General features: G+C 46.8%; 1 protein-coding gene across 1 annotated transcript in view; it reads left to right on the top strand.

The window, feature by feature from the left end:
• CACNA1S (calcium voltage-gated channel subunit alpha1 S) overlaps positions 1-22,489 on the top strand; it is a 1,485,309-nt gene that overhangs the window by 1,300,887 nt on the left and 161,933 nt on the right. The gene's annotated exons all lie outside the window — the stretch shown is intronic.

The following is a 22,489-nucleotide window of genomic DNA, read 5'->3' as shown; positions in this document are numbered from 1 at the left end:
CCCCCCACGTTCTACTTGACAGTAGATTGTCACAAATATACAGTATGTCAAGTAGAACGTGTGGGGGATCCGGATTAGGGAGAGGTTTGATGTCAATTTATTTATCGATTAATTCTATATGGAATCAATAAATAATGAGTAACAAATTGTTGTGCATAGAGATTTGCTAGTCCCGTTTAGTGAGGGTGTATCTAAGCGATTCCACTGGAGCCTTTTTTTACTGATTTTTTTTATAATTTTTTAGTGAATAGGAATATTAGTCAAAATTAATTATAAATAGGACTTTTTTAGGTAAGGGAAGGACCAAGTGTCGGACAATGGGAAAAGGGGGAAGCCCAATAACTAGTAAAAGGGAGAGTGGAGACCCCTAGGCTGATCTTAAAACACCCTGACTCTCCTATCATCCCTAAATAGGTTCCGCACCTATTGTTGAGCAGGATACCTAATCCCTGACTAACCCTAGAGCTAGGCCCTAGGTAGGGAGGGGAAGGGTTGAACACTAGTCAGCCCCATTGCAACTAAAGGCAAACAGACAAGGAGATACACTTAGCTTTGAGAAGACACCAGAGTGATCACGACAACAATCACCAAGGAACTCCAAGAAGAAATTGGCTGACTGCTAGAACTCCAGGCTTGCACAGAGGAAAATAGCTCGATCACCGGCGACTCTCTGGAGACACTGAAGGTCTTTAAATATCAAGCAAGGGTGTGTCAATTAGCAGCAGAGGGTAGAGATCACTGCTGGGTCCTAGCGAGAGAATGATACCACTACACTACAGAGATGAAAGGATCAAGAAGATGCAAAGCGCAGCGACCGTCTACAGCTGGATCCAGAACGACTGTCTGTCAAACCTGATACACCCGTGACACAAATTAGTTGGTTAAAGAGACACATATGGGAGTTTTTTAAAAATGATAGAGTCTTCCCTTTGGGGAACTTCACCCATGGAAATAGGGAAAGATACAAATATGTCTTAGGGGGCATGTATCTCCAGAAACCTGATGAAGGCAATGTTAGCCGAAACGTGTTGTGTGTTAACTTTTTGAAATACAGTACAGACCAAATGTTTGGACACACCTTCTCATTTAAAGATTTTTCTGTATTTTCATGACTATAAAAATTGTACATTCACACTGAAGGCATCAAAACTATGAATTAACACATGTGGAATTATAAACGTAACAAAAAAGTGTGAAATAACTGAAAATATGTCTTATATTCTAGGTTCTTCAAAGTGGCCACCTTTTGCTTTGATGACTGCTTTGCACACTCTTGGCATTCTCTTGTTGAGCTTCAAGAGGTAGTCACCAGAAATGGTTTTCACTTCACAGGTGTGCCCTGTCAGGTTTAATAAGTGGGATTTCTTGCCTTATAAATGGGGTTGGGACCATCAGCTGTGTTGTGCAGAACTCTGGTGGATACACAGCTGATAGTCCTACTGAATAGGCTATTAAAATTTGTATTATGGCAAGAAAAAAGCAGCTAAGTAAAGAAAAACGAGTGGCCATCATTACTTTAAGAAATGAAGGTCAGTCAGTCCGAAAAATTGGGAAAACTTTGAAAGTGTCCCCAAGTGCAGTTGCAAAAACCATCAATCGCTACAAAGAAGCTGGCTCACATGAGGACCGCCCCAGGAAAGCAAGACCATGAGTCACCTCTGCTTCTGAGGATAAGTTTATCCGAGTCACCAGCCTCAGAAATCGCAGGTTAACAGCAGCTCATATTAGAGACCAGGTCAATGCCACACAGAGTTCTAGCAGCAGACACATCTCTTCAAAAACTATTAAAAGGAGACTTTGTGCAGCAGGCCTTCATGGTAAAATAGCTGCTAGGAAACCACTGCTAAGGACAGGCAACAAGCAGAAGAGACTTGTTTGGGCTAAAGAACGCAAGAAATGGACATTAGACCAGTGGAAATCTGTGCTTTGGTATGATGAGTCCAAATTGAGATCTTTGGTTCCAACCACCGTGTCTTTGTGCGACGCAGAAAAGGTGAACGGATGGACTCTACATGCCTGGTTCCCACCGTGAAGCATGGAGGAGGAGGTGTGATGGTGTGGGGGTGCTTTGCTGGTGACACTGATGGGGATTTATTCAATATTGAAGGAATACTGAACCAGCATGGCTACCACAGCATCTTGCAGCGGCATGCTATTCCATCCGGTTTGCGTTTAGTTGGATCATCATTTATTTTTCAACAGGACAATGACCCCAAACACACCTCCAGGCTGAGTAAGGGCTATTTGACCAAGAGGGAGAGTGATGGGGTGCTGCGCCAGATGACCTGGCCTACACAGTCACCAGACCTGAACCCAATCGAGATGGTTTGGGGTGAGCTGGACCGCAGAGTGAAGGCAAAAGGGCCAACAAGTGCTAAGCATCTCTGGGAACTCCTTCAAGATTGTTGGAAGACCATTTCCGGTGATTACCTCTTGAAGCTCATCAAAAGAATGCCATAAGTGTGCAAAGCAGTCATCAAAGAAAAATATGGCTACTTTGAAGAACCTAGAATATAAGACATATTTTCAGTTGTTTCACACTTTTTTGTTAAGTATATAATTCCACATGTGTTAACTCATAGTTTTGATGCCTTCAGTGTGAATGTACAATTTCCATAGTCACGAAAATACAGAACAATCTTTAAATGAGAAGGTGTGTCCAAACTTTTGATCTGTACTGTATATATTTTTTTAAACTTGATTTGTTTATTAAACAATTTTATAAACAATTATACATTGCATTTGTTATTGGAAAACAACCAGAGATATCACATCAACACAGATAAACATCAAAAAGGACATATAAAAGTAAACATGTCAGATGGGTTACCAAATACATATAAACAGTTTCCTTGCCTTGTGAATGTCACATCTTCTCAAATTATATGTAGAGAAAAAGATGGAAAAATAGGGTACCTTCCTGATTAGGATACAATCCAAACTTGAAATTCTTAACCATAACTTATCTGTAACATACCTGGTGGCGGGCTTGCATGGTGCACCATCTCTCACTATGCAAGATCGCAAACTTGATCTTCAGTCCAGTCTGCTAGCCTGGCTTCTATTCATGCTGTCTGTTTGTCTCTGTTCTGACTGCTTAGGGCGGCGGCCCGGTTACTTCCTGTTTCTTGTAGCTGTGGGCACACCCCTAATGCGTCCTCAGCCTATTGCTGTCTGTAACTGGATATTTAAACCAGCTCCACCTGGAAGCTGGTGCCTGAGCAACTCTAACATTCAGTGTGCTCCTTGACTCTGAATGTGCCAGGTCCTGTCTGAACTATCTCCTAGCCTGTTGTCTGTCCGCCTTCCTGGAGGCTGTATTTCCAGGCCAGTCTGAACACGCTCCTAGCCTGTTCGTCCCGCCTTCTAGGGGCCGCATACCTAGACCCGCTCCTGTATCTCGCTGCAGTGTCAGTTCTTGTCTGAACACTCTCCTAGCCTGTTACCTGTTTTTCTCTGTGTCCGTACCTTCCCTTTTCCTGCAGAGTCTGAACCTGCACCTAACTCCTACTCGTTGTCTCTGTACTTCCGTTTGTGAGTTTAGAGTCCACTCGCTACTTCATTGAAAGTATCTTGTGTGTATCTGGTTCTGCCTTTCCCTTCCAGTCTGTTCCGTGTGTACAGAGCCCTGTCTCCTCTGCTCTGCCTTGCTCACCGCTCCGGCGGTTCCTGCCTGCTCTGCCTTGCTCACCGCTCCGGCGGTTTCTGTCCGCTCTGCTTTGCTCACCGCTCTGGCAGTTTCTGCCTGCTCTGCTTTGCTCACTGCTCTGGCAGTTCCTGCCTGCTCTGCCTTGCTCACCGCTCCGGCGGTTCCTGCCTGCTCTGCCTTGCTCACCGCTCTGGAGGTTCCTGCCTGCTCTGCCTTGCTCACCGCTCCGGCGGTTCCTGCCTGCTCTGCTTTGCTCGCCGCTCCGGCGGTTCCTGCCTGCTCTGCCTTGCTCACCGCTCCGGCGGTTCCTGCCTGCTCTGCCTTGCTCACCGCTCCGGCGGTTTCTCCCTGCTCTGCTTGCTCACCGCTCCAGCGGTACCTCTCTGCTCCGCCTTGCCTACCGCTCCGGCGGTTCCCCTCTGCTCTGCTTGTCTACCACATCTGCGGTTCTGTTCCTGAATCCCAGTCTGTACTGGACCCTATCCCACCTGTGCTCCAATCTGCTAGTACCTCCCCGTCTGCACGCCAGCCGTACTTGTCAGTACCCTCCTGTCTGCATACCAGCCGTGCCTGCCAGTATCCTCCTGTCTGCACTCCAGCCGTGCCTGCCAGTGCCCACCTGTCTGCATGCCAGCCGTGCCTGTCAGTACCCACCTGTCTGTGTGCCAGCCTAACCTTCTTGTTCCTGTATTCCCCGGTGTGGGTCAACAGCCGTGTCCGGGGTCTGGCCTGGAGTAGCACCTGGTCCCTCTGCTCGGTTCCTCCCTGGTGCACGGCGTCGTTAGCCGTCGTGCGACCTTGGTCGGATCGGGTAGATACTTAGTTACAGGGGCGGACACAGACTGTAGTGGGCCCCTGTGCAAGAAATTTTTGGGGGCCCCCCCCTGCCCTTCATAAGGCAACAAAGTTATGTAAACATACCCCCCCATGTGCATCTCTCACCCCCCCATGTGCAGCTCTCATCCCCCCATGTGCAGCTCACCCCCCCGTGCATCTCTCATCCCCCCCCGTGCATCTCTCATCCCCCCCGTGCATCTCTCATCCTCCCCGTGTGCATCTCTCATCCCCCCCCGTGCATCTCTCATCCCCCCCCGTGCATCTCTCATCCCCCCCATGTGCATCTCTCATCCCCCCATGTGCATCTCTCATCCCCCCCATGTGCATCTCTCATCCCCTCCATGTGCATCTCTCACCCCCCCATGTGCATCTCTCATCCCCCCATGTGCACCTCTCATCCCCCCCATGTGCATCTCTTATCCCCCCCATGTGCATCTCTCATCCCCCCCAATGTGCATCTCTCACCCCCCATGTGCATCTCTCACCCCCCCATGTGCATCTCTCATCCCCCCCATGTGCATCTCTCACCCCCCCATGTGCATCTCTCATCCCCCCCATGTGCATCTCTCATCCCCCCCCATGTGCATCTCTCATCCCCCCCCCATGTGCATCCCTCATCCCCCTGTGCATCTCTCATCCCCCCCGTGCATCTCTGATCCCCCCCACTCCTAGTTAATTAATTGTATTTAAAAAAAATAAAACTTGTTATACTTACCCCCATGCGATCCCTGCAGAATCCTGGCGCTCGTCCACGTCGCTGCCACCAGGTTCTCCTGACGTTCGGCCATGTGATGGCGCCACATACATAGCCATCAGCTTTTGCTTTGGCCAAAAGATTTTTAAAGCCGCCACCACGATAAGGTAGACTCTTCTGGCCGGGCCCTACTCTAACCTATTAAAATTTTCTTAAAATATCTAATACTCTTTTTAGATATATTTTTATTTAGTTTTCTTTAAGGGAATGTGTCATATACATTTTATTTTTTTAAATGACCAATAATACCACATACAGGGAATACCGCCACACCATGACCAGACCACATATTACCACAACATAGTGACCGAATAATACCACACAGAAGGGAGAAAAACTGCCACACCATGACCTGACCACATATTACCACCACATTACTAATATTACCATAAGTGTCATGATACACGGGAGCTCTATACATGGTATGTATAATGTAAGTGTCCAGGTAATCTAGTGATCACCAGTGACATTATACACAGGAGCTCTGTATATAGTATCAGTGTACAGGTGATACAGTGATCACCAGTGACATTATACACAGGAGCTCTCTATATAATGTACAGGTAATACAGTGATCACCAGTGACATTATACACAGGAGCCCGGTACATAGTATATAGTGTAAGTGTACATGTAATACACTGACTCACTGGTGACATCTCTAGGTGAAGTCCTTCAGCTACGCTTTTCTCCTTCATCCAGCACAGACCGCCATCACGTCTTCCAGCCAGGACTCGTCTCTGCATAAAATAACACAGTTATCTAGAGCACATTCCCCAACTTCTACATTACGCAGCTGAATACAGACGTGCATCCACCATCAATATATGGTTAGTTATTATGCAACCTACCATTCCAAATATAAATTGTAATCCACCACGGTGCCCCCATTAACTGTAAATAGGCACTTAATATATAATTTAATTAGAACCTCTACTCTTTCCGCCAATTTGTTACCAGTTACACTCCTGCATCCGCAACGCCCCCTACTCTATACTTCCTGCTCCCCGCATTCATTATTTACATGCACCCCCTGCCCCAATTCATTATATCATGTCCGTGCTCTCCCCACCCCATCATCATTTATCATTTACTCTCCCCCACCCCACATTCATTATGTGCAGCTCATTATCCCCCTACTCCCAATTCCCCCATGTGCAGCTCATTTTCTCCCAATTCCCCCATGTGCAGCTCTCATCCCCCCCCATGTGCAGGTCTCATCCCCCCCCCCCCATGTGCAGCTCTCACCGCCCCCCATGTGCACATCTCTCACCACCCCCCCATGTGCACATCTCTCATCCCCCTCCACCACACGTGCACCTCTCTCATCCCCCTCCACCACATGTGCACCTCTCTCATCCCCCTCCACCACATGTGCACCTCTCTCATCCCCCTCCACCACATGTGCACCTCTCTCATCCACCTCCACCACATGTGCACCTCTCTCATCCCCCTCCACCACATGTGCACCTCTCATCCCCCCCACATGTGCATCTCTCATCCCCCCACATGTGCAGCTCTCACCACCCCCCATGTGCACATCTCTCATCCCCCTCCCCCACATGTGCCCCTCTCTCATCCCCCCCATGTGCATCTCTCATCCCCCTTCCCCACATGTGCACCTCTCTCATCCCCCTCCACCACATGTGCACCTCTCTCATCCCCCTCCACCACATGTGCACCTCTCCCATCCCCCTCCACCACATGTGCACCTCTCTCATCCCCCTCCCCCACATGTGCACCTCTCTCATCCCCCACATGTGCAGCTCTCACCACCCCCCATGTGCACATCTCTCACCCACCCATGTGCATATCTCTCATCCCCCTCCCCCACATGTGCCCCTCTCTCATCCCCCCCATGTGCATCTCTCATCCTCCTCCCCCACATGTGCACCTCTCTCATCCCCCTCCCCCACATGTGCACCTCTCTCATCCCCCTCCCCCACATGTGCACCTCTCTCATCCCCCACATGTGCAGCTCTCACCACCCCCCATGTGCACATCTCTCACCCACCCATGTGCATATCTCTCATCCCCCTCCCCCACATGTGCACCTCTCTCATCCCCCTCCCCCACATGTGCACCTCTCCCAACCCCCCCCCCACATGTGCACCTCTCACATCCCCCTCCACCACATGTGCACCTCTCTCATCCCCCTCCACCACATGTGCACCTCTCTCACCCCCCCCCCACATGTGCATCTCCCATTCCCCCCACTCCTAGTTAATTGTATTTAAAAAAAAATAAAACTTGTTATACTTACCCCCATGCGATCCCTGCAGAATCCTGGCGCTCGTCCAAATCGCTGACACCAGGTTCTCCTGACTTCCGGCCATGTGACGGCGCCTTCACATGACCGGAAGTCAGGAGAATCATGAAGGCGCTGCTGCAGGAGCGCAGCGCAGCGCTGAGATGTCCCGCACCCGGCGCTTAGCATGGGGCCGGGGGCCCCATGAGGAGAGAGACGCACAAGAGGGGGGCCCCCAACGGGGCTCCGAGGGGGCCCCTACCGGCCGGGCCCCATACTGGAGTCAGGGCAGTCATGCCCTGATGGCGGCCCTGCTGGAGGCTGGAGGGGCCCCCTCTCCCTCGGGGCCCCCGTTCAATGAACCGGCTGCACGGGCGGTAGTTCCGCCCCTGCTTAGTTACGCCCCTCCAGGTACTCTCCGGTTCATGGCACAGTGGAATCACTAAATCACGCACACGCCAGTCAGCCCGGGCGTGTGCATAACATTATCAAACTTGTGCTGTCTTTTCCATGCTCAAAATAACTCACATCATAATGTATATGGATCTAGATGTCTGCCTCCATGAGTAACATTTGTCATCCGTAACACATGATTTACTATTCATACACATATCTCTTGCATATTTACTTTCCAGCTCAAACCTTTCGCTTAAGTAGAGAAGAATTCCAATAGTCCCATATTTTGGAAAATTTTAATGGACAGTCTCTATTTTGATATATTATCTTTTCAAATGGAATTACTGAGTTAACCAGAGCAATCCAGGAAAGCAATGTTGGCTATGTGTTGCCCATCCATCTCAAAGTCAATAATTTCCTGGCCAAAAATAAGGTTTCTCTCAAAAAAATCTTAATATAGTGGTCCCAATCATCATCCTCCATTACCCCAAAAAGGCAAATCAAAAGATCACATGGAATTGGAATGGATATTAAAGAGAATAATAAGGAGGTAACTTCTTGCCAGAAGGACCTAATAATGGAGCAGTCCCAAATTAAATGAACAAAGTCAGCATCTTTGGTATGACAACGTAATAATTCTGAATTAGAGGAACGCCCCATTTGATATAGTCTGTGGGGTCTGAGATATGACTTAAGAATAATATAAAGCTGAATCATCTTATTATTAACAGAGGGAGAGACAAATGACGGAGACTCCAAAATTCCTTCCCACTCCTCCTCCCCCATATTCGGAATTAGAAGTCTCCATTTATTTTTTGCTGGCAAAGGGTTACGATTAGTGTTGAGCGAGCACTAAAATGCTCGGGTGCTCGAAGCTCGGGCCGAGCTCGCCGTGATACTCGGGTGCTCGACCCGAGCAACAAGCCCAATGTTAGTCTATGGGAGACCCGAGCATTTTTGCGGCGGCACCCCCGGCAGTCTTTTAAAAGCCTGACAAGTGCACAAAACGATAGTGACAGTGCTCAAATGACATAGGGACAGCATGGGGATCACCCCAGGAAGCATTTCTGACCCCCAGGTCACTGCTGTCAACAACGTGGTCAGAGGTATTAAGCCACTTTTAAGGGCTCACAATAAAACGTTCAAAAATGAAACTGAAACTGCTTTCCTGTGAAATATGTTAAGGAAGTTCCTTTCCAGGGTAAAGACTTGTGTATAAGGTAAAATAACAAAAAAAAAATACTCCTCCACACCTTGGGCTATGTTCACAAGTAGCATTTTTTATGCGTTTTTGCACTTTTGTATTGCTTTCAACCGTGACAAATGCATTCACCGGGAAATGTCATTTTAACATTTTACAACCTTATCTGGCCATGTGCTGTGTGAAACATGCATACAGAGCTGAAAAGACATGGGAACAGCATGGGGAAGACCCCTGGAAGCATCTCTGACACCCAGGTCACTGCCTAAAAGTGTGCCCATCAGAAGTCATCCTTGCCGCATCAGAAGATGCAGACTTGCAACTATCCCCGTGCTAGTCCTTGTCCCAGAGCAGTGTTCAATTGTACCTCCCCCATTCCTTGCAATGCAAGGGCAAGTATGCAGCCTGCCACCCACGCACCCCCAGGCTGCAATACCATACTGCTTGCATGCAATTGAAATTGGGCCTTTTAGGCATGTGGAGGTGGAATCTGGGCACCATGTCATATAATAATAATAATAATAATAATGTTTATTTTTATAGCGCCAACATATTCCGCAGCACTTTATAAATTTTAGGGGGGACTTATACAGACAATGCAAAATAAGCATATCTCATATCGAAAGGAGTGAGGGCCCTGCTCGCAAGCTTACAGTCTATGAGGAAATGGGGGAGACAAAAAAGGTAGAATGTACATATATTGTATAATGCAGCCTTAATATACTAAATAGGATAAATAATACATGGACTGGCCGCCTGCCAGTATGTGTGCAGTCCTGACCGAGGCTATTATGTGCATGATTGGTATGAGCCTGAAATTGAAGAAGATTTTAATATGGGGGGAAACTGGGAAGGACAACTGGGATGGACAGGTAGTGTGTAGAGGCGATACGCCAGTCTAAAGAAATGGGTTTTTAGGGTCCGCTTGAAACTGTGGGTATTGGGAATTAATCGAATTGTCCTGGGTAGTGCATTCCAAAGAATTGGCGCAGCACGCGAGAAATCTTGGAGACGGGAGTGGGAAGTTCGGATTATGGAGGATTTTAGTTTTAAGTCACTGGCAGAACGGAGGGCACGTGTAGGGTGGTAGACTGAGACAAGGGAGGAGATGTAGGGGCATACTGAAGCATGGAGCACTTTGTGGGTAAGCGTGATAAGTTTAAATTGAATTCTATATTGGATGGGTAACCAATGCAATGACTGGCACGTCATGGCTGCGTTGGCGGCCTGGTATCCATACTCAGTCCCCAGCCGCCCGGCGGCCGGGTGTCCATACTCGGTCCCCAGCTGCCCCACGGCCGGGTGTCCACACACGGTCCCCAGCCACCTGGGGGCAGCCGGGTGTCCATAAACGGTCCCCAGCTACCCTTATTTCTCCTGCCAACTTCCCCCCACACACTTTTCTTAGCCCGGCCTGCTTTATGGCAGCATTGGACGAGCCCACCAGAGAACCAGACTCCTCCGGTGGGCCCTGGCTTCTCCATCAAGGGAGTTGAGAGTGCCAAGGTGAGGAGCATGATGATGATGATAGAAGTTAGCATCTGCTTTGTTTTCTTGGAATGCAAGCGTAAGTGTGCAGCCTGCCACCCACCCACCCCCAGGCTGCAATACCATACTGCTAGCTTGCACTTGAAATGGGGCCTTTTAGTTTGGAGGAGGCCGAAGCTGGCCACTACCTCATGGCTACTTCGGCAGCGAGGTATCCATACTCAGTCCCCAGCCGCCCGGCGGCCGGGTGTCCACGCTCGGTCCCCAGCCGCCAGTGGGTGGCCGGGTGTCCATACTCGGTCCCCAGCCGCCACGCGGCCGATTGTCCACACACGGTCCCCAGCCGTCTGGGGACAGCCGGGTGTCCATAAATGGTCCCCAGTCGCCCCTATTTCTCCTGTCAACTTCCCCCCACACACTTTTCTTAGCCCGGCCTGCTTTAGGGCAGCATTGGACGAGACCACCAGAGAACCAGACTCCTCCGGTAGGCCCTGGCTTCTCCATCAGAGGAGTTGAGAGTGCCAAGGTGAGGAGCATGATGATGATGATAGAAGTTAGCATCTACTTTGTTTTCTTGGAATGCAAGCGCATGTATGTAGTAGCGGCTAGGCCTGAGGTGGTCAGCGTTTTGGCGCATATCCTACCTCCTCCGAGGATTGCTGGATGTTTTCCTGCTACTATCCCAGTTCTATGACTCCCGTTAAAACAAAGCTTCAGGTGATAAATGATGGATAAGGTGGTGGCAAAGGAGAAAGAGCAGGAGGAACAGGGATCATTCACATCAATATCAGGCCAGTCAACCACATATGTCTTGTAGGATATGTTTCTGTAACAAAAGGAGCGGTTCGGCTACACAGTTATAGGGCATACAGTGAGTGCAATGCCTACCAAAAATTTCGAGGCACTCTAATGCCCCTTGGAAATGACATGGAGGTCAGAGGGCCTTAACTAAACCATTTTTTCCATTTATAGCAACTGGGTCTCCTGTACACTGTTGGCCTAAGCAGTGAATGGAAGGCTTTCCAAAAATTATGAGGAACTGCAATGCCCCTTGAAACAGACGTGGATTACAGCATACTAAAAACCTTCTACCCATTATTGGGGAGTGGGTCTCCCTTAGTTTTCGCCCTTGCATTGAAAAGCAAAAGCTGAATAAAATTAGGAGGAAATGCAATGCCCGTTGGAAGAGTCGTGGAGGTTAGAGGTAATTAAAAACAACATTTCAATGCCCCTTGGAAGAGCTGTGGCGTTCAGAGTGGCTTAAGAAGATGCTTTTAATGGCCCTTTGAAGAGACGTGGAGGTCACAGTAGCTTAACAAGATGGTTTTAATGCCCCTTGGAAAAGTGGTGGAGGTCGCAGTAGCTTAACAAGATGGTTTGAATGCACCTTGGAAAAGTGGTGCAGGTCGCAATAGCTTAACAAGATGGTTTGAATGCCCCTTGGAAGAGACGTGGAGGTCCCGGTAGCTTAACAAGACAGTTTAAATGCCCCTTGGAAGAAACATGGAGGTCCCATTAGCTTAACAAGACGGTTTGAATGCCCCTTGGAAAAGTGGTGGAGGTCGCAGTAGCTTAACAAGTCGGTTTGAATGCCCCTTGGAAGAGACGTGGAGGTCCCAGTAGCTTAACAAGATGGTTTGAATGCCCCTTGGAAGAGACGTGGAGGTCCCATTAGCTTAACAAGATGGTTTGAATGCCCCTTGGAAAAGTGGTGGAGGTCGCAGTAGCTTAACAAGATGGTTTGAATGCCCCTTGGAAGAGACGTGGAGGTCCCATTAGCTTAACAAGACGGTTTTAATGCCCCTTACAAGAGCCATACAGTACAGCATCTTAAAAATATTATTCCCATTATTGGGGAGTGGGTCTCCCACAGTCTTTGCTTATGCCTTCCAAGCAAAAGCTGACAAAAATAAGGACGGAGAAACTTTCAATAATGGCAACACGGACCACGGTCACCATGGTGGTATAGTGGTGGTGGAGGCTGAGGATAAGGAGAACATAAAACAGCCGAAATGAGGAAGCGTATACCCATGTGTTGGTGTGAAGCGGTGCATGTGAATACACCTCCCGAAATAACACAGTGAATTTGACTTTATGTTACTCTGCTGTCATTTGGTGGTGATGAGAAGTCTGGCCCAATCCAGCCCTTGTTCATTTTGATAAGGGTCAGCTTGTCATCATTGTCAGTTGACAGGCGAGTGCGCTTATCAGTTATAATTCCCCCAGCGGCACTAAAAACACGCTCCGATAAATGCTAGCGGCAGGGCAGGCCAGGACCTCCATAGCATACAGAGCGAGTTCATTCCAAGTGTCCAGCTTGGATACCCAATAATTAAAAGGCACAGAGGAATCACGGAGGATGCTGGTACGATCGGCAAGGTACTCCCTCACCATCTTTTGAAACTTTCCACTCCTTGTGAGAGTACCCTGCGCCTCAGGGTCTGTCCGAAGGGAGGGTCTGAGAAAACTGTCCCAGAACGTTGACAGTGTTCCCCTGCCTCTGCTGGATTGGAGTTGCGTCTCTCTCTCCTGTACGCCTTGGTTGGGCAATGAACTGTGACCTCTGCAGCTAGCGTGTTCAGATGGGAATTTTTTTAATAGTTCTGCTGCAAGGGCCTTCTGGTACTGCCCCATTTTTGTAGACCTCCCCACCTCAGGAATAAGAGAGTGAAAGTTCTCCTTGTAGTGGGGGTCTAAAAGTGTCACCAACCAGTAATGACTGTCACCCAACATTTTGGCAATGCGAGGGTCACAGTTAAGGCAGCGTAACATAAAGTCAGCCATGCGTGCCAGACTGGTAACGGGCTAGACTTCCGTGTCCTCACCAAGATGACGACTGACCATGCTCTCCTCCTCCTCCTCCTCCCCCCTGTCCTCAGGCCACCCACGCTGAACCGACGGTATGACAGTTGTACAGGTACTACCATCTTCAGTGCATGATACAAGCTCCTCTTCTTCCTCCTTCTCCTCCTCCTCCTCTCCATCATTGTCCCCCAATGCACGTTGGGATGAGATGAGGCTGGGCTGTGTGTAATCGACCGCTATGGCTTCTTGATCCATCTCATCATACTCTGGCTGCAATGCCTCCTCTTTAATTCTCTGCAGAGAGCGTTGCAAAAGACAATCAAGTGGAATGCTGATGCTAATGATGGCGTCATCGCCACTCACCATCTTGGTGGACTGCTCAAAGTTTGTCAAGATGGTACATATGCCAGACATCCAGGACCACTCCTGAGGTCTTATGTGTGGAGTCTGACCTGAATATCGACGGCCTTGTTGCAACTGGTACTCCACAACTGCTCTCTTCTGCTCACAAATCCTTTGCAACATGTGGAGGGTAGAGTTCCAATATGTGGGGACATCACATACCAATCGGTGTGCCGGAAGCTGTAAAGGCTGCTGCAACACAGCAAGCGCGGCGGAAGCTGTAGCCGACTTGCGAAAATGAGCTGACAAGCGGCGTACTTTGACGAGCAGATCTGGCAACTCGGGGTACGATTTAAGAAACCGCTGAGCCACGAGGTTAAGCATATGAGCCCGGCATTGTACGTGTGTTATCTCGCCTCGCCTCAGAGCCGCCACCAGGTTACAGCCATTGTCACACACGACCATGCCTGGATGTAGGTTCAGCGGTGTCAGCCACAGATCTGCTTGCTCTTTCACAGCTGTCCACAACTCACAAGCAGTGTTAGGTTTCTCACCTAAGCTTATGAGTTTCAGCACAGCCTGTTGCCGCTTGGCGGAGGCAGTACTGCAGTGCTTCCAACTTGGAACTGATGTGGTGATATCTGAGATGAAGGCTGAACAGGAGGAGGAGGAGGAGGATGATGCGCAGGAGCTGTACACTGTGGGGGGCAACTCCGACTGACATAGGGCCTGCAATCCTCGGTGTGGGGAGGATGTGTTCCGTCCCAAGGTCCGAATGGGTCCCGGCTTCCACTATGTTTACCCAGTGTGCCTTCAGGGAGATGTACTGTCCCTGGCCACAAGCACTTGTCCACGTGTCCGTTGTCAGGTGGACTCTCCCAGTAACTGCGTTGTTGAGGGCACGGCAGATGTTTAGGGACACGTGCTTGTGAAGTGCGGGGATGGCACACCGGGCAAAATAGTGTCGGCTGGGGACCGAATACCGAGGGACGGCCACCGCCATAAGGTTGCGGAAGGATTCCGTCTCCACCAGCCTAAAAGGCAGCATTTCCAACGCAAGCAGTCGTGATATGTGCGAATTTAGGACTGTGGCCTGTGGGGCGTTAGCTGTGAATTTCCGCTTTCATTCAAAGGTCTGGGATATGGACAATTGAACGCTGTGGTGGGACGCAGACGTGGACGTTGATGCTGTTTCTTGAGAAACTGCCAGAGCAAGTGAAGACTGAGAGGAGGGGGCATCTTTGCATGCAGTATGGACAGGTGATTGCCTTGCACACACAACAGGGGGTTCTATTGCATGCACAACAGCGGAAGAAGCAGTGGTGACACCCACTGACACTGGTCGTGGACCCTGGGGTTCACCCCACAAAGTCGGGTGCTTTGCTGCCATGTGCCTGATCATGCTGGTGGTGGTCAGGCTGGTAGTTTTGTCACCCCTGCTGATACTGGCATGGCAGGTGGTACAAATGGCCTTTTTGGGGTTATCAGCAGAGTCTTGAAAAAAATTCCAGACTCTGGAACACCTACAGGTTGTACTGGCAACGTCCCTCATGTTGGTGTTGCGGGGAACTGTTGCCTGCCTTCTGTGTGCGGCCACCACACTGCTTCTTCCTGCCTGTTGGGGTACTCTGCCTCCCTCCCCCTGTGTGCTGCTGGCCTCGCTCTGCATGTCCTCCTGCCGCATTGGGTCAGTTACTAGATCATCCACCACCTCCTCCTCTTCCACTTGCGCACCACGATCCTGCTCCTCACTTCCTGGCAATTGTGTCTCGTCATCGTCCACCTCTTGTGACAAATTGCCAGCGTCGACTTCCTGTGGCCGTGGCTATTCAAATATTTGGCCATCGCTACATGGGATCTCCTCTTCCACCACTTCAAGCGGAGCAAGCGAGGGGCACAAATCTGGAAATGGGCCAGTGAACAGGTCTTTAGAGTGTACAACTGTGGGATCAGTTGCTGTGTGACGACACTCGGCATGGTGGGAGGAAGGAGCACCAGGGTGAGGAGGAGTATGCGGTCGAGACTCACGTCTACTAAGAGTTGGCCGTGTGGAAGACAGACCGGAGGTGTTGGTGCCCAGGTAACTGGAAGTATTATCTGCTATCCAATTAATAACCTGTTCACACTGATCAGTTCGCAATACTGGTGTTGTTCTGTGCTTCCCTAGTAATTCGGTCAAGAAGTGGGAGCGAGAAGATGTGGCTGTTGGTTGTGGCACATTTTCATCTTGGTCACGGCCCCGTCCTCTGCACGCACCATCACCAGAACGTCCAGTTCCACTTCCCTTGCCACTCGCCTTGCCCATTGTAAAGGAAGTAAAATAGCTTACACTCGCACTATCAATGGAAAAAGGGTAATAAAAAGTAGATTAGAACCGTGGAAGAGGAAAACCACAGTTCTATTTCTCGGGCCTACACCAGACTATTTTCAACAGATATATTTGTGTCTGAATAATCAAGGAGACACTATTAGTTTTTCTTTACGGCAAAAAATGCCAAAAGCAGGATAATACAGAGATTTGACCCGTGGAACTGCAAAACCACACTTCTATTTCTCGGGCCTACACCAGACTATTTTCAACAGATATATTTGTGTCTGAAAAATCAAGGAGACACTAGTAGTTTTTCTTTACAGCAAAAAATGCCAAAAGCAGGATAATACAGAGATTTGACCCGTGGAACTGCAAAACCACGCTTCTATTTCTCGGGCCTACACCAGACTATTTTCAACAGATATATTTGTGTCTGAAAAATCAGGGAGACACTATTAGTTTTTCTTTACGGCAAAAAATGTCAAAAGCAGGATAATACAGAGATTTGACTCGTGGAACTGCAAAACCACACTTCTATTTCTCGGGCCTACACCAGACTATTTTCAACAGATATATTTGTGTCTGAAAAATCAGGGAGACACTATTAGTTTTTCTTTACGGCAAAAAATGCCAAAAGCAGGATAATACAGAGATTTGACCCGTGGAACTGCAAAACCACACTTCTATTTCTCGGGCCTACACCAGACTATTTTCAACAGATATATTTGTGTCTGAAAAATCAGGGAGACACTATTAGTTTTTCTTTACGGCAAAAAATGCCAAAAGCAGGATAATACAGAGATCTGACCCGTGGAACTGGAAAACCACACTTCTATTTCTCTAGCCTTCACCAGACTATTTTCAACAGGTATATTTGTGTCTGAAAAATCAAGGAGACACTATTAGTTTTTCTTTACGGCAAAAAATGCCAAAAGCAGGATAATACAGAGATTTGACCCGTGGAACTGCAAAACCACACTTCTATTTCTCGGGCCTACACCAGACTATTTTCAACAGATATATTTGTGTCTGAAAAATCAAGGAGACACTAGTAGTTTTTCTTTACGGCAAAAAATGCCAAAAGCAGGATAATACAGAGATTTGACCCGTGGAACTGCAAAACCACACTTCTATTTCTCGGGCCTACACCAGACTATTTTCAACAGATATATTTGTGTCTGAAAAATCAGGGAGACACTATTAGTTTTTCTTTACGGCAAAAAATGCCAAAAGCAGGATAATACAGAGATCTGACCCGTGGAACTGGAAAACCACACTTCTATTTCTCTGGCCTACACCAGACTATTTTCAACAGGTATATTTGTGTCTGAAAAATCAAGGAGACACTATTAGTTTTTCTTTACGGCAAAAAATGCCAAAAGCAGGATAATACAGAGATTTGACCCGTGGAACTGCAAAACCACACTTCTGTTTCTCTGGCCTACACCAGACTATTTTCAACAGATATATTTGTGTCTGAACTGTCACAGACACTTTTTTTTTTGGTGGGGGGGACACCAAAAGGTTAATAAGACGGGTATTTGTACAGTGTGAAGGAGGAAAAAAAAAATAGGATTTAGATGAAAAAAAAAGGATTTTTCCTGGCCCCCGAGACCTGGAGCTAAGTCCAGCAATTTCAGCAACAGGAGCACACAGAACTGTAATGCAGCGTTTGCTGGTATAACCACTGCGTCTCCAGTACAGCCTGCCTGCCTGCCTGATATCTAAGATGGATATTAGTCCTGAGAAGGACTGTTTGTTTGATCTGGCAGCCTTTACAGACCCTACACTAACTATTTCGCACTATATATCTCTCCCTAAATCAGCAGCGCTGTCCCTACACTGTGTGATCCCAGCCGTCTGTGTCCAAGATGGCGGTGCCCGGTTTTAAATACTCGAGGTGACGCTGTGCGGCCAGCCAATCAATGTAATGCCCACAACCAACATGGCTGTGGCATTACAGTGACTGGCTGGCAATCCCTGCATGTTCATTGGCTCTCTAAAGAGCGCCAAACATGCAAGGCGGAGACCCGAGCTCCCGCCCGAGTAACCCGGAAATGCTCGGTGCTCGCCGAACATCCCGAGTAGCGTGATGCTCGGGCGAGTACCGAGCAGTGTCGAGCATGCTCGCTCAACACTAGTTACGATCTAAGCCTGTTGATAGCAAATATGTATACAAGCTAGATAAAAGACCTTGTGGGCCTTGAGATTTAAGTATTCCTATTAAGGGAAATGAGGAAATAGTTTGACTTATTTCACAGTTTTGTAAGTGAGATCTAAGCCCATTCCGAAGTTGGAGATACCTGAAGAACTGAGATCTTGGAACCTTGAATTTATTTTGCACCTGCTAAAATGACATCAGCATAGATCTTTCATAAATATCTTTTAGCAAATAGACCCCCCCAAAAGGGGGCAAATGGATGTTCCATTAATGTCTCAAAATACAGATTCCCCCATAAAGGCATTTCAGCTATAACATGTGTAAACTCGGTTCTTTTCTTTGCCTGTTTCCATACCGTTGTTGCTAATCTATGTAGGGGTAACAACTTAATGGGAGTCGATTTATTTAATTCTAGAAAACCCAATAAACAACCTGTGCCTAAAACGTTTGCCAAGTGGTTCTCAGAATTTGGTCATTGGGAGTCAGGCATCCAACTACAGATCGCTTTAAGCTGACCTGCTAAATAGTGTAGATGGAAGTCAGGCAAAGCTGCTCCTCCCATATCTTTAGGCCTTTGAGGGGTAGATAACCTCAGTTTTGGTCTGGAGCTTCCCCAAATAAATGTGGACATCAAAGAGTTAAGAGATGTAAAAAAAAATGTAGGGACCGGTACTGCACTATGTTGTAATATGTAATTAAATTTAGGGAGTAAGATCATCTTAATTAAGTTAATCCTTCCTGACACTGATAGCGGTAATCTCCCCCACAAGGAAAATTTACACTTAGCGTATTCTAATAAAGGCAGAATATTAGTCGATAGGTCCTCTCTATCATTCCTTACAATCATAATTCCCAAGTATTTGAAACATGACACTACAGGTAGAGGAGATAACGTTTCCAAGTCAGTATTCGGAGAGGCTGACAAAGACATAAGAGAAGATTTATCCCATTTTATAAAGAGGCCCGAATATTCACTAAATTTATCAATAGTAGAAATAACAGTTGGGAGAGTATCTTTAACCTTGTCCATAAAAATTATCATGTCATCTGCATATAAACCAATTTTATCAGTTCTGTCTGCAATTGTAATTCCACTGATAATCTCAGATGATTGTATTTTTATAGCCAGAGCTTCCTTGGCGAGTTTCCCTTTCCAATGAAAAAGATGTAGATGAAAAATTATTATTATTATCGTTATTTTAGCTTTAGGGGCCTTGTACAATATTTGAATCCAGGCCCGAAATTTAGGGCCAAAACCAAATTTCTCTAGACAGGCAAATAAAAACGGCCACTCCAGTGAATCAAAAGCCTTGGCCGCATCCACTGAGGCCAAGGCCCAATCATTTTCTGGTATTAAAGAGCTATATTGAGTTATTGATTGTACTCTCAAATATTAGTAGAAGTATTTTTTCCTGGCATAAAGCCTGTTTGATCCGGGTGGACAACTGAAAGTATCACCTTATTAAGTCTCAAAGCTAGAATTTTTGTGAGAATTTTGTAATCCACATTTAACAGTGACATAGGACGATATGATCCACACTACAAAGGATCCTTCCTCTCCTTTTTAAGAACAATAATATTGGCGTCATAAAAGGATTCAGGCAGGGAACCACTTTGCATCGCCTCTGAGAAAGTCTCTAAAAGATGTTGCATCAAGCCCCTTTGATATCTAAGCTAGAGTTCTAGAGGTAGGCCATCAGGGCCCGAAGCTTTACCCAGAGCCATATCTGCCAGGGCTGCATTTATTTCCTCTAAAGTGATATCTGCATCTAAAAGGGATTGTTGGGTGTTACTCAATTTGGGAAAATCAAGATCTGCCAAATAGGAGAGACATTCTAGTTTATTATGGGCACTTTGGGATTTATATAATTTATAAAAATTATGAAAGCCATTTAGAATTTCTTCCGCCACAGTGACTATCTGGCCCCCTGGTGTTCGAATCCTGAGAATAGTACTAGAGTTATTATGTTTGCGGACCATAAAGGCCAACAATTTACTTGATTGGTTTCCCAATTCAAAATATAATTGTCTGGTGAAAAATAGTTTACATTTAGATTTAGCATCAACATTTCGAGTATATAATGTATATGAGTGTAGCCAGTTTACTCTATTCTCATCAGACAGGTCAGAAACCTAAGACTGTTCAGCTTCTTTTAACCCATTTTCAAACTCGGCATCGGCCTGTGCAGTCATTTTCTTTATGTAAGAAATAGCAGAGGAGAGGCATCCCAAAATATCTTAGTATTCCTTGGTAGTGGATGCACCTCCACGAAACAGTCTATTTGATCTGGTATTCTATCGTCAGGACCAATTAACTTTAACCAAAAGCGATTAAGTTTCCATGTAGGTCTGTCTCGTACCTGGTCAAATTTAAGTGTTAGTATCACCGGGCTATGGTCTGAAATTCCTCTCACCCCATGTTCAATACTATGTACCCACATTGCAATATTACTAGAGCTGAAAATATAGTCTAACTGTGATAACGTAGACTTGGTTGAGGAGTGACTTGTATATTCTTTAGTTCTGGGGTGATGTAATCTCCACTGATCTATCCAACCAATACTCTCCATATAAGTTGAAAACAAATTTGAAGATGGTATTAGTGTCGTTCTGGTGTTGTCGCCAGTTCTTAATCTATCTAAATTCTCATCCATAATCAAGTTAAAATCCCCCATACACAAGATCTGAGCATCTGGTTGGTTTAGTGCAAAGCTTACTGTCTTTTGGACAATAGTTAGATTAGCGGGAGGTGGGTTGTATATACAAAGTATTACGCATTCTCTGGAATCAATTATAGCATTTATAAAAACAAATCTTCCCTCTAAATCTCTAGGGGCCTCCCTAACCTCCCATCTAATGGCCTTATGGATTAAAAGCGAAACTCCTCTTGAATAGCTCATATGAGAAGAGTGTATCGACCATTGCACCCATGGTTTATTTAGCCACCTAGCTGAATCTCTAGTGAGGTGTGTTTCGACTAAAGCCAGGATATGTGGCTGGTAATTTTTTATTTGCGAGAACACTTTAACCCTCTTCTTAGGGGATTTGAGACCTCTTATATTCCATGTCATACACTTCAGTTGTGACGCCATTTATCTAATATAAGAATAATGAAAATAGAAAAAGACCATTACACTATTGCTGTTCATAATCATTATTTCCCTTTTGACGTATCTAATCATTTCCTCCCAATTTATATATTTATGGGGCTCACCAGGTTGATCTATCACCCCTATAGGACCCAACATATCAAATTGCATGGAGACAAAGCAAATAGAGCTAAGCACTTTGACAGCATTCAACTTGTAAACAATAACCCAAAACACAACCAAAACAAGAAGTAAACTTAAACTTTTCTTGTGACGCATCCTTCCGTGGAATCCCTTCACTAATCCCAGTGTGAGGTATTATGTTGTCTTTGACGATGCAATGTCTGAACTCCCGCATATGAAAAAGGTGTATCAAATTACATCAAACCCAATGTTCAATATAGGAACGGCGGCACCCTTTTCCAGACTCTGGGTGCAACTGGAGCCACTCCAACGCTTCCTCCGGGGTAGCAAAGTTTCCAGAAACAATTCGGAGACGAGCAGGATAAGCCATTGCGTAGATAATCCCTTTGTCTTTGAGTTTCTTCTTAACATCTTTGAACTGTGCTCTCTGTTTCTGTAGTTCCACGGAAAAATCAGGGAAGATAGAAATTGTAGAATTGTTGTATTTAATAGGGCCTTTTTGTCTTGCCAATCTCAGGGTGGTATCTCTGTCCTTAGAGTTCAACAGTCTAGCAAGAAGTGGTCTAGTAGGGGCCCCAGGAGGGAGGGTTTGGCTGGAACTCTATGGGTCCTTTCCACTGCAAAGACCGGAGAGTATTCATCTCCTAGGGTAGATTTAAGCCAATTTTCCAAATAAATTTCAGGATGTTGACCTTGTGTTCATTCTGGTAGGCCAATGATTCGTATATTATTTCTTCGCATTCGATTCTCAAGGTCATCAGCTATTTGGCGCCAGGCGTTTATGGAACCAGTCACTTTGGTCAATTTGTTAACAATAGGCAGCATTTTATCTTCCAGTTCTGATACCCTCGTCTCAGCCTCAGTGACACATTTCTTCATGGTTTGCATGTCTTGGCGGAGTAGGCCCACATCAGAATGAACCTCCTCTATCTTCCCAGTCAGGGAGTTCTTCCAAGTGGATATAGCTTCTAAGAGTTGATCAGCAACTCGCTTCAAGGTCATTTCTTCATGTCCCTCCCCCTCCTCCTCATCAGATACATGGCTGTTACGTTGATCCGTTATTTT

This window comes from Phyllobates terribilis, unplaced genomic scaffold (assembly GCF_046119375.1).
Source record: "Phyllobates terribilis strain yellow unplaced genomic scaffold, ASM4611937v1 Scaffold_1__5_contigs__length_1240528914, whole genome shotgun sequence".
In the NCBI taxonomy this organism is placed as follows: Eukaryota; Metazoa; Chordata; class Amphibia; order Anura; family Dendrobatidae; genus Phyllobates; species Phyllobates terribilis.
Note: the sequence above shows the minus strand (reverse complement) of the source record. Positions and strands in the feature narration are given on the sequence as shown.